The sequence below is a fragment of the Pipistrellus hanaki genome (assembly GCF_964339955.1).
Source record: "Pipistrellus hanaki genome assembly, chromosome: 9".
Taxonomy (NCBI): Eukaryota; Metazoa; Chordata; class Mammalia; order Chiroptera; family Vespertilionidae; genus Pipistrellus; species Pipistrellus hanaki.
The window spans coordinates 68,981,832-68,994,856 of record NC_140511.1 but is presented as its reverse complement, the minus strand read 5'-3'; the positions used below and the strand labels follow the sequence as shown (position 1 = coordinate 68,994,856).

General features: G+C 38.8%; 1 long non-coding RNA gene across 1 annotated transcript; it reads left to right on the top strand.

Annotated features, from left to right (window-relative positions):
* Positions 1-1,406: 1,406 nt before the first annotated feature.
* Positions 1,407-8,132, top strand: LOC311627960. The gene is made up of 2 exons (XR_014795955.1): positions 1,407-4,082; positions 4,326-8,132. It is a non-coding gene; the product is annotated as an uncharacterized lncRNA (long non-coding RNA).
* The last annotated feature ends 4,893 nt before the right edge of the window (positions 8,133-13,025 follow it).

Sequence of the window (13,025 nt, the reverse complement as noted above, 5' to 3'; positions counted from 1 at the left end):
AAATGCTGCTATGGATGTATTTTTCCAACAAGGCTTTGGGTTTTGTGTGTGTATTAGGATTTCTGAGTTTTGCGATTTGAAATTCATGATATATTTTGAGTGCCCTTTCAAATGGCAAAATGTTTCTGTGGAAAAAAATCGGACCTTGTGCACATTTTGTTTTATATTTGTGTATGAGAAAAATGGCAGATATTTTGGGTGAATTCTAGTTGTTCTTTTAATGCGTGCATCAAATACCAAACAATTATTTTGTCTGCCAGTCAGTTACAGGTCTAAGCAAGCTACAGTTTGTGTAAGTACATCTTAGATATTTAACTTACATTGATGACACAGTGATCTCTAAATGTGATTGTCATCGTTACTGAAATTATGGGCAATGTATGTAAAAGAAATGCATTTTTAACACTTATTTTTCATTAAAATGAGAAAGACTTTGAAGGAGTTCTTTTGTGAATAATATATGTAACTGTGCAGTCTTTTTTTGAAAGAATGAACTCAGTTTTATTTCCAAATTATATTAAAATGTTTATTTACTTCTTGTTTACTGACATTTTAACGTCAGAAAGGAATAAAGCAGCATTATATGCTATTTCTGATCAGTTTTCTATCCCTAGAGAGAGGGAGAAAGGGAAAGCAAAATGTGCTGGCACAATAGTGTTTCCCTTTAAAAAAACCAAACAAACTTCAAATTGAAAAAAGATATGTTGCCCATAACCAATTGTTGTTTTTAGGACTTATTTGGGGTCGCTTGAATTTTCTGAATCAATGTATTTGAGGAAATTTGTCTTAGGAAATAGAGAGATGTAGAACATTGTAGTCAGATATAGGATAGTCTTTCTCTCTGGTGGATTCCCAGAAGTTAGAAAACAGATTTTAAACTAATAATGGCGAGTCCCCAAAACCTCTGGGCTGTCATAATTTAGAAACATGCCAGAAAAGTATAAAGGCGAGAGGGAACACGGATTGAAGTTAATTGTGTATTATATGGTATACTTTTGGCACTGGGAAAATAGTACCCTGCCAGGGGTCATTTCTCTGGATAGCTGTGGCTATTTGTGCGGTGAAGGGAGACGGCGAGGTAGCCCAACGGTAACTGCCGGACAACATTTGCAAAGTTCGCTTCGGATGGTGCGGCTGGAAAAGTTAAGGGCAGCCACTGGGTGCTGGGAGGGAGAAGGGAGCAGGTGGCCCAGCTCCCTCCCGGCCACGACGGGGTTAACCGCGGCGGGCCCGGTGCACTCTGGGAGTTGTAGGCGCCGGGCATTGTGGGAATTGTCGCAAAAGCCCGCTTTCCCGCTGTGATGGCCGCCGCCGAGGCAGGAGTTGAGGGTTTCTGTTGTCCCGGACGTTTTGGGGGGCTCTCCGTGCCGTCAGAAGGCCGCCAACAACCCCCCAGGTGGCCGAGGGCCTTTTATTTGTGGTGCCGGGACCCGAGCAGGCCGGGAGGGTGGGTGGAGGGGCCTGCTTGTCGCTGGATGGGCCAGGGGAGGCCTCTGGAAGCTTCGGGGTCCAAGGGGGAGGGGGGGTGTGTGTCCCGTCCTGACGGACCCTGGCCGTCTAAAGGCCTTCTGGGCGGCCCGCGTCTCGGGGTCCTGGGGTGTGCTTTCTTAAGTTGTAGTTTGTGTCCTGCACCCCTCCCCCCTTTCTTAGCAGAGGCCGGCTCTGTCTGTGTAGTCAGTGATGATTCACGACACTATTTGGGGTTACCGTTAGGTGGGCTCGTTTTTCTAGGGCCCGGTGGGGTTGTTGCAAGAGGTGGGGGTGTTGGGAAGTGTGGACGGTCATATTCTGGGTGTTGTCCGTCCTGTGTTGGGGTTAGGAAGTTGCACTGAGTTGTGGGCGTGTCTGTGGGTGTGAGGTTCGCGTCCGCTGCACGTGGTGGACCTTGAGCTTGTTGCCCGGCGGTGGCAGGCCGTTGTGAAATGTCTTCTGTTCTGAAAGCTTTGGAGTCTCCAGAAAACTGTCTTTGCAGTTGTCTGTAGAAAGCTGTTGTGTGCAAAAATGAATGGAAAACAAATGCTAGCCTCGCAGGTACCTTTCGTTCCAGGGAGCCAGGGCCTTGGGCTTCTCGAAGTGCTGTGAAGTCGTCTGGGTACTTTGATGGGGAGCTGGTTTGCTTTGAGCTCTGCCACCTTAATCTTAGTTCATGGGGGTGCTCTGCATGTCGGGACACTTTGATCGCCTTTGCCATGGGGTACTCTGTCAACCTGAGGCAAAGAGGCACACCACTGATATGTAACTGCATGAGCCAGGGTCTCAGGGTAACATCAGATTGCCGAGCAGGTCAGCACTTACCTGCCTGTGCAAACTTGGACCTCACTATTTCTGCCACCAGGCACTGCGGTACAGATTTTGCCTGATTGAGACAGTCTGGTTGTTTCATGTGTAACTGGAGGCTTAACTGGTCATGAAAAGCCATTTCAAAATGTTACTTAAAAGTCCCCCCCCCCCCCCCCAAACAGGTAAAACTAGTGTCAAGAAAGTTTTTTCACTCATTTAGTGAAGTAGGGGATTTGAAAGGAGGTACAAAAAGTACAAGATTTTGGAAATCAGCTGTCAATTTTTTAATTTGGAGCTAGGCTACATGACATGATAGAATTGATTTAAAGCGAGAGAGAGAGAGAGAGAGAGAGAGAGAGAGAGATGCATTGTTTTTGTTGGCATCTTAGAGCATAGAAAACTTATTGTATCATTGTGTTGGACCTCTTTAATATATCATTAAACAGCCTTTTGATGTTTTGTGATGAACTGTGTTTTTAAAATTCCCTTCTTATCTGGGTTTGCTTAGTACTTGACTACTTGAGAACATAGTAATGATAGAGAAAGGAGCAAATAATGTGGTAGATATTTTCCAAAGATGGCCACAACATCTCCCAGTGCCCATGCTCTTCTGCATGTGATGACCAACAGGTGTTATCAACACAACTTCCTTAAGTTTTGTTAGGCCCTTTGACTGCTTAGACCAGGTGTGGTGAACATACAAGGATTATGAAATCATTTGTTTTGGCCCTGCCAAGACATTAGGGGTGAGTTAATTAAATGTTTAACCAAGTATAGCAGGCTAATGTTTAAGTTGATAATTTTGTATAGCTCACGAGTAAATATCCAAATAGCCTTTGGCAGAAAAAAGGTTCCCCACCCCTGGCTTAGACCAAGAGAATGTGGTAGACATGGTGATGTCCCAGTGTTGCTCTCACCTGACCTGACAGACAGCTTTTTCTTGCATATATGTATATTGTTTTGAAAGAAGTTTCTTTGAGGGGGCAGGAACCATATCGTCATTGAAATTCTAGTAAAAGAATGACCAGCCCAACTGGCATGGCTCAGTGGTTGAGCATCGACATGTGAACCAGGAAGTCATGGTTTAAATCCCTGTTGGGGCATATGCCCAGGTTTCGGGCTCCATCCCCAGTGTGGGGCGTGCAGGAGGCAGCTGATCAATGTTTCTCATTAGAGAGGAAGGGAGAGGGAGAGAGAGATTGAAACATCAGTGATAAGAGTCATTGATTATCTGCTTCCTGCACACCCAGGCATGTGCCCTTGACCAGAGTCAACCTGGGACTCTTCAGTCCACAAGCTGACACTCTATCCATTGAGCCAAACTGGATAGGGCTTTTCTTGGGTCTTGAAAGCCAGCTACTATGTAAGAAATGCAGTCACCCTGAAATCACTATATTGTGAGAAACCCAAAGTCATGTAAAGAGGCCCTGGAGACGTCAGTGGATAGGGCTAGGAGCACCAAGGGACCAGACATGTAAGGAAAGAAGCCATTTTGCAAATGGATCCTCCAGCACCAACTGCCCTGGCTCTGGCTGTGTAAATAAGATTAACTGCCCACTGGATCCCTTCTCAATTTTTGACCCATAAGATTATAAACAAAATAAATTGGTGCTAAGCTTCCGAGGTTTTAGGTACTTTGTAATGCAGTAATAAGGAAAAAATTACTGGGAAAATTACTTCATAATTCATAATAGGTGGCTGTATAGGAGAGCATATTTGCATGTTTAAATCTGACAAGGAATTATTTTCTATAGTACAACAAGCAATGCCCACTGCAGCAAACAAAAAAAACGAGAGCTACAGTAGAAAAATCCACCAATGTGCCGAAACCGGTTTGGCTCAGTGGTAGAGCATCGGTCTGTGGACTGAAGGGTCCCAGGTTCGATTCCGGTCAAGGGCATGTACCTTGGTTGCGGGCACATCCCCGGTAGGGGGTGTGCAAGAGGCAGCTGGTCGATGTTTCTCTCTCATCGACGTTTCTAGCTCTCTATCTCTCTCCCTTCCTCCTCTCTGTAAAATATCAATAAAATATATTTAAAAAAAAGAAAAAGAAAAATGCACCAATGTTATGAACAGACTAACAATAGCTATGCACCTCAAGTTCAGTAATCAGAGTGATTCAGAGTAAAGCCACAATAAAATATATTCTTACACCAAGTAGATTAACAAAAATTAGGCATATAGGTAATGTCAAGTATTGATAAAAACGGAACAGGGGTAGGAACCCTCACACCATTACTGAACATGTAAAGTATAGGAGCTATTCTGCAAAGCAATCTGGCAGAATTTAGTTGAATTAATATAGATAATGAAATTGTTTCTTGGTGTTTGTCCTCAGAAGTCTTACACAGGTCTCTAAAGGAGCGAATATGAGGATATTGATCACGTGTTCTGTGGCAGAAGCTTAGGACCAACCTTGGGTTCTTAATCATTGGGAGAGGGGTGGGTAAAATATGGTAGAGGTATACATATAGTGCTACACATTAAGTAGAAGCAAAAGATTACATATATCTATCACATATATGTATTTTAAAAATACAGTGTTTAGTGAGAGTAGTAATGAAATGTATAAGCTTAAAGTACATGGGTACAAATGTCTTGAAAAAATTTCAAAAACGTCAAACACATTGGAACAATCTAGGGAGCATTCAAATATTTAAAATAACATTTTCTATATACTTGGAAACCTGTACTAAAAAATGACTTCATTTACAAATTGTTTTTTGTTGTTTTCTCTACAAATTTTCAATTAACTGTATTTTTATAAACAGGGTCCTTTATGTTAAGCCAAGTTTATTAAACATTTTGTATGACTCAGAAATTTTCTCAGTTTTGATAGGAAGTCTTTTTGACATTCCCATGTAAATGATTAAAATATCACATTCATGAAATGATGAGTGAGTAGCTCATTTATGAGGAATTTGTGGAAATAATAAAATTGGGCTTTTTGGTCTCTCTACAAACCAGACCAAAAAGAGACCCATATTAAGGGACTTACATAGCGTTCATTCATATCCTCATTAAGCACACAAATGTACACATGTAATAAAATGTAGAATGCAGTTATAAATAAGACAACTGTAAAGAAGGAGTGTGTAAGGGACTGTATGGATTGGGAATAGAAAACAGAACCCTAAAACTACTCATGTCTTTCATATAGGTCATTTCTCCCAAATTAAAATTAGAGTTTCAAATTTTTCTTTCCAGGTGATTGGTGTGAAAGAGCTATTGACATTTGTACCATGTTTTTTCTTTCTGAATTTCATCTAATACAGGTATTCGGGACCCATGAGCAGTTTCTTCCATTGTGTTCAACTGTAAATCAAGACCACTTGCTTTGAGCACCAAGAAGGAAGTTATGATTTATACCTTTAGGATATGCACATATTCTTTTTCTTTTCCCTGTGGTATTCGAAAGTGGAATGTTGCTTCCTGAATAAACTTGGTTTGTACATATTTCTTATTTCTTTATTTGTAGTGAATCTAGTTTAGTGTTTTCACATCTATTTTTAAGACCTCAGTTTCAGTAATCCTTTGTATTGTTAGCTAGCAATTTTTGCAGCTGACTTAATCAAAGCAAACTTTTTTTTTTATGTAATCCTACTTGTTCAGTGTTCCAGTTCATTAAAATTTTTTCAATTTGATGAATCTTTCGTGTATGTATTCTTGAAACTTTTAAGGAGGAAAAAGTAGGTGGTGTGTAACTTCCAGGTGCTTGCTTTAGAGGTGCTTCAAACGAAAGCACTTTAACCATGTCAATAACTGCAAATGAACTGTATTTTAAGATAATAAGGCAATTAAAAATTTGGGACTATTTGATGGTATACAGGAACTATTTTTAAATTTTCAGATGGGGGTATAGGTATTTTAGTTAAAAAGCAAGTATAATTGTAGATACATGCTGAAATATATACAGATATAATAAAGGGAAAGGAGAAAAGAACTAGGCAAAAGTAATAGAAATTTCATAAGTTACAAATTTTAGGAAAAGTATGAGTAAAGATAGCAAATTCTGAGTCCATTGCTAAAGTAAGCATTCAAGTGAAGGAACATTTCTGAAATTCCCCTATGATGTTTATTTTAAGTTTGCTTGGGTAATATTCACCAAGTTTTGTTATTTTTGGCTTTAAGTATGATATTGCCCAACTATCAGTTTACTTTCCCTTTCACTCATCTTTAAACTGGTTTTCTGACAATGATACATTTTTTTAAAGTGAAAGAGCATTTTGTCAGGTTGTTGAGATGAATATTAGGCTGGTGCAATAAAGAAATCCAGTTGACATACAATATTAATATGTCAAGATTTCACTGTGGTATTTTTAATGGTATAGTGACAAGAAAGTTGTTAGATTGTTTGTATGATCAAAGTTTTTACTTTTAAAACAAGTGTTATCATATATGTTGTATATATCATATAGCTTTATACCTATGGAGAAAAAGAAATGAAAGAATGCACACCAAATTGCCAGCTGCAATGTACAGGCACAGGAAATGAGGTGGAATACTGTTTCATTTTATATGCTTCTATGAGCTTTTGAAAATAAAATTATATTTTTATTTTTAAAATATATTTTATTGATTTTTTACAGAGAGGAAGGGAGGGGGAGAGAGAGTCTGAAACATTGATGAGAGAGAAACATTAATCAGCTGCCTCCTGCATACCCCACAATGGGGATGTGCCCACAACCAAGGTACATGCCCTTGACTGGAATCAAACCCGGGACCGTTTAGTCTGCAGGTCAAGGTTCCATCCACTGAGCCAAACTGATCAGGGCTTAAAATTATATTTTTAAACATTTGTTTCAAAATGACCAGTTTTCGTTTTATATGTTTACAGGAGGATCTATGAAACATGACCTTAACTTCTCTTATAAAGCAGGTGGCAGAGTAGGAAGAGCCAAGATTTTTAGTGCAGACACCGTGGTTTAAAGCCAGGCCTACTGCGCCCAGAGTGTTTCTTAACACATTGCGGACAGATCATGAGAATTCTTCCTTCATATTACACAGTGTTTTACAAAGTATCATGCTTTAAAAAGATATTAGCTTACAAGAACATGTAATAAATAACTTCAAAATGCAATTGGGTATTTAATGTTAAAGTGTGCCTTTAACATTTATGTAAAAACGTTTTTTGTACTCGTTCAATAGAAACGTATCTGGCTACCAGGTAAAGCTAGCAATAAAACTACTGGTCCGCAATGTGTTAAGCAAGAAGTTCATCTTAAAGAGTCTGTTTCCTTTTTGAAAAAATGGGTGCTATTGTGATATTTGTATTGGGTAATGTATGTGCGGTCAGTTTGAAAATGATAATGCAATATTGAAACATAATGTTTATGTTCATTCCTATGGTAATATTGTTTGTTAAGAAGTTAAATATTAACTTTTTGGTAACCATACTATTTCTCATGTTAAAAATTTATATTAAATTGGTTTGTTTCTCACATACTATTGCTTAACCCAGGATTGAACACCCTCTCAAATGAACTTAAAGGAGAGAGCAAGTGCAGTATGTTTAGTTATGTTTAAACGAAGATGAGATAGAAGACTGACCTGTTAAAATATGCAAGTTTTATTGTGCACTCAAATAAATGATGCAGCTCTATTGTACTGGTATTCTTAAAAAGTTCTCAATTCTGTGAAATTCCCTCATTGTGGGATTTTCTTTCAATACATTGAACAATCCCTGATTTCCTCATGAAAATCTGATCTGAAAGTAAATTTACAGAAGTACTGAAAATGAATTCAAAGTTAAATGGGAACATTTGTATACTAATATGATACAATATTGTTTATTCTCACTTTTCCATTTTAAAGACTACTCTGAACTTTAAATAAATGAGACTGAAATTCAATGTGGATATATCTGAGTATGTTATTTGTGTAACAATCAATTATTTCCAGAAACTTTCCTGTGCCTTCACAATGCTTTTATGTTGCCTTCTTTGAACTAGTTCTTGAGATATAATTTCATAACCACACTTTTTAGTTGAAATACAAATTCTTCCATCTACCATCTAATCCTAATGGTTTAAGCTTCAGTTTCTTCGTCTTTAAAATGGGGATAGGAGTAGTATGTACCTCATGGAACATTAGTATCCATCTGCCAATCATTGGGAAACACTTAAGCAATAATGTCCCATCTTACAAATGTAGTACTGAATGTTTAGTAGCTAAATTCTCACAAAATCATACAGCTAATAAAAGTTAGAATTAGGATTTGGTCCTAGATTTACCTGAGACCAAAAAAATGTTATGATATTGCTTTCTTTTGGAAAGCTTAATGGTTTCATGTTGGGTTAGTTTAGCTCTGTCAATTTCTAGAAACCTTGGTCTATAAGTTAAATTGTAGCACAAAACGCTGCTAAATAGGAGTAGGGCATCATTATAGGTTCTTACAAGCATTAGTTTTTAGTGGTTCATGCAATTTCACCACAGACAAAGGACTGTTCAATTCCAACCATCTGAACCCATAAAGCTTAACTCTGGCTCTTACCGCTTCACTCTATGAACCACTGTTTTTTCTTTGAGTCAGTTGAATAGTTATTGCAAAAAGAAGGCTGATGTGATCAGAATAAAATAATGCATTTTTAATAAAGATTATTCCTGTTAATTGCATTGGTAGTACCCAAACTTTATACAGAAGGAATGGATATCAAAAATGAGATGGTTTCAATCGTTAATATTCCTTTAATAAAAATAACATACGCAATATGAATTCTAACATCCATAGAAAGTCCGTTGCTAGGGTAGCTGTCCTTATTAAAAATTCAAAATCAACAATTACTTTTTATGCCTATTTAATGTTATGTCAGATGCTGTGGTATGTGCTAGAGGCACATATATGTATTTTTCAAGATGACAACAAAACTTAATGAATATTTGTTGCTCTCTTCTCTCCTTTATCCCACCCTACTTTTTGCCAGATTAATTTCTACTTACCCTTAGATACCATTTCAAATGCTACTTTCTTAAAAAGGCCTTTCAGCGGAGTCTCCTAAATTAGGTTCTCCCTTTCTCCTTCCTTAAGCCCTATTCTTTGTACTTACTGTAATTTTATTATATATATATATATATAATTATATGTCTATATCTTTCATTAGACTATTTTCATTTATCCACTTACCAACTCATCGTTCTTCAAAAGGTATTTATTGCATACCTACAAAGTGTCAAGTACTCTTAGGTGCACATCTTAAGTGAAGTTACAGTGTGAACAAGGAGAAGTCACTGTTCTCAGGATCTTACATTCTTTTGGGAAGATGGACAAAACCAAATAAAAGATTTGAAAGCATTAAGTGCTTTGAGAGAAACAAATTAGGCTAAAAAATAAGTAGCAATTGGGCAAAGGAGAAGAAGCTATTTGGGATATTTATGTAGGGCAGTCAGAGAAAACCACTCCAAGGGAGAGGATGTATGAGCAAAAGCCTAAATAACAAAGAAGTGAACCTTGAGAAATAGAGGGCAGAGGGTTCCAGGGAGAGGGAACAGAAAGTAGAACTTGACTTGTTTGAGAAGCTGCAGGAAGTGTGGCTGGAATCAAGTAAGCATTGGAGAGGATGGTTGCTGCTGGAGAAGTCAGGGCAGATAAACTAGTCTTAGAGGGCTTTGTTCTTAATGTGATATAAAGCTCTTGAGGTATTTGAGCAAAAGAAAAAAATACCTAATTTACTTTAAAAATATAAATACTCTAATTGCTTCATGGAGAACATACCTCAAGCCAGACTTCAGGGAGACCAATTAGGAGGCCATTGCCACACTCCAAGCAAGAGTGTTTATGATTTGGATTGTATAGTAGCAGGAGTTCGGAAGAGTGGTTACTTAAGATATATTTTAGCCCTAGTCAGTTTGGTTCAGAGAATAGAGCGTCAGCCTGCAGACTGAAGGGTCCCAGGTTCAATTCTAGTCAAGGGCACATGCTTGGGTTATGGGCTCGATTTTCAGTAAAGGGTGTGCAGGAGGCAGCAGATCAATGATTCTCTCTCATCATTAATGTTTATATCCCTCTCCCTTTCTGAAATCAATACAAAATATATTTAAAAAAAGAAATGTGGAATATCAGGCTCTACCTAGACCTGCAAAACCAGAACCTGCATTAAAAAAGATATATTTTAGAGGTAGAGTGAACAAGATTTGCTGAAGAATTGGACATGGGAATGTAATGGAAAGAGAATCAAGGTTGATTTTTAGGTTTTAGGTCTTTGAAAGAGGGTAAATAGTGGTGTCTTTAACAAAGATAGGAAGAAAAAAGGTGTATGTGTGGTGAGGGTAGAGTTTTATTTTGGACATGTTAAGTTTGAGATATTTCTATTTTACACCTCAGTGGAGATATTGATAGACAGGTGGACACACACCACACACACACACACACACACACACACACACACAGAAATTGAGGTTGGCTAGAGACATTTGGAAGTCATCAGTTTATTGTTGATATTAACATGTAAGAAGTCCATGTAGAGAAGTAAAGAAAGCTAGGGTGTGAGCCCAAGGATATTGCATCATTTAAAGACCAGCATGTGGAGGGACCCGCAATGGACTTTGGGAAGAAGCAGCTATTGAGGAAAACAGTGGCCCCCCCACCCCCCCTTCAACTGTGGTATGGTAGAGTAGGATGAGGACTAAGAATTGATCATTTGCTCACTATTATATACCCAGTACCTAGTCCAGTTACTGGTACATAATTAGAACACAATAATATTTATTGAATTAATGGATCTGCATTTCTGTTTATTTGTCAGACATTTATTGAGGGTCCCTAGGTTCCAGGAACTGTTGTAAGGCCTATGGATTCATAGAATACAGTTTCCAATAATCACAAATTCTAATTTGCCTATCGGCATGCATACAAATGCAACAAAAATAAGTATTTTTAATTTGTAAGATCTCTCCTCCTCCCACCCTATTCTAAGGAGAAGGGGAGTGACTATCTGGAGTGCCTTTGGCCGTGAGCAATAATAACTTGGAATATATAAATTTGGGACTATGCTATAGGCAGAGGGGGGAGCAAGGGAGAGGCTGAGGGAGAGGAATGGCAGGATTTCAGTTGAATTGGAGAGGCAGTCCCAGACAAAAGTATCAAATGCAATTAATAAAAAATATGGTGCCAGCTCAACTCAGATGGCTGAATTCTGCTGGGCAATTGGCAGTTTATGAAGAATAGTACAGCTTTAGGGTTATACTTAATGAATTTGATAAATGTTGAATGAACTCCTTTTGAGTCCAGAGGCTTTGGCTAGAAATAAATGACAAAGATTTACTCAAGGATCTTAGAGTTTGCAAACTGAAAACACGATTGGGCAATACCCAGAGTTCTTCAAAGAAAAAAGAAAAGCTAAGAGTTCTTATATTAAAAAGAATCACTTCTGTATTTTTAGCCTGTGGATTGGCCCAATGTGACAATCCTGTAGATGACTATAAAACGGATGTCAGTCAGTCTGGATATAGGAACATTCTTTCCTTAGTCCTTCAAGGGGTAGAGGGTTTTCTGGAGGTTTGATGTATATCCACACATTGATACAAGACTGGAAAGTTTGAAAGTTTAAGTTCTCTGTCTAGTTAAAATGGGAATAGAATTGTTTCCACATGCCTCAACCTACTTGATTTTAGTAATTTAGCATCTTGACTATAGTGACTCCATTTTATTTCTTCACTCTATTCTTCAAAAGAGAGTGGGAGTTAGGCAGAAAGAGATAAAGAAAAAAAAAACAAAAACAAACTAGGTACCTTATATGAACCCAAATCCATACCAGAAAAGGAAACAAAAACACTTGATAGGATAACAGGCTAAATGTGAAGCATTTTGTTGCATTACACAATTTCTTCAACTTATTTTATGGATTCACTCCTCTGGAATTTTGCTGAGGTAGTTCCCATATTACACACTTTCGTGTCCTCTCACAACTCACTTCCCTCCTCCTCCAACAACAAAAAGGAAAAAAAAGAAAAAGAAAAAAAAAGAAAGAAAGTAAAAGAAAAACATCATCCTTTAATGCCCAGTTAAAACAGGGAATTCCTTCCCTGAACTAATTGTTCGTTAGGCTGTATTCCTATATTTTTCATTCATCTTACAGCTCTATGTCGTAGTGTATTAGTTATTTGTCTCCATGAAGCCATTTGCTTTGAACTCCTAGACTCTGGGAACTATGGTTTAATGCTCAGTCGGGGAGGAAGGCCTGGCATTCAAAAGGCCCTCAATGAGTGAGTGTCACCAGAGCAAAGAGGTGCTGTGGGGAAGGCACAGGAACAGCAGATGGAAGACTTTATTTGGAAAAGTTTATGGGAACCATGACAGCACAATGAACAATGTTAAAATACTTTCTAAAGGGGCGAAAATAACACCCTGGTTGCACGCCTACTTCTTACTACAATCCGCCTATTCACTAGTGGCTTGTCGGCTCCCATTCGGTCTTCAAACCCTGGCCGGGTCTGAGTGGCCAATCGGAGTGCAGTCTTCCGCAATCGCGAGGACCGCTGCAGCCAATGAAAGCCCTGGGTTATTTGGTGGGGTGAGACCGGCGCCCTCCGTCCAGTTCCCGGGGGCGTGGTGACGTGAGGGCGGGGCTGAATCTTGATTGGCTGGTGATCAGCTTCTGTAGAACGGAAACCCGCCCGGGTGCGCGCAAGGGAGGGGATGTGGGCGGTGAAGTGAAACTGAAGTTAGCCAATGGCTGACGCATACGCGCAAAGGAAACAATCGATGACCAATGGTGGCACGGATATGGTGTTGTGGGCGGGGCTTAGGC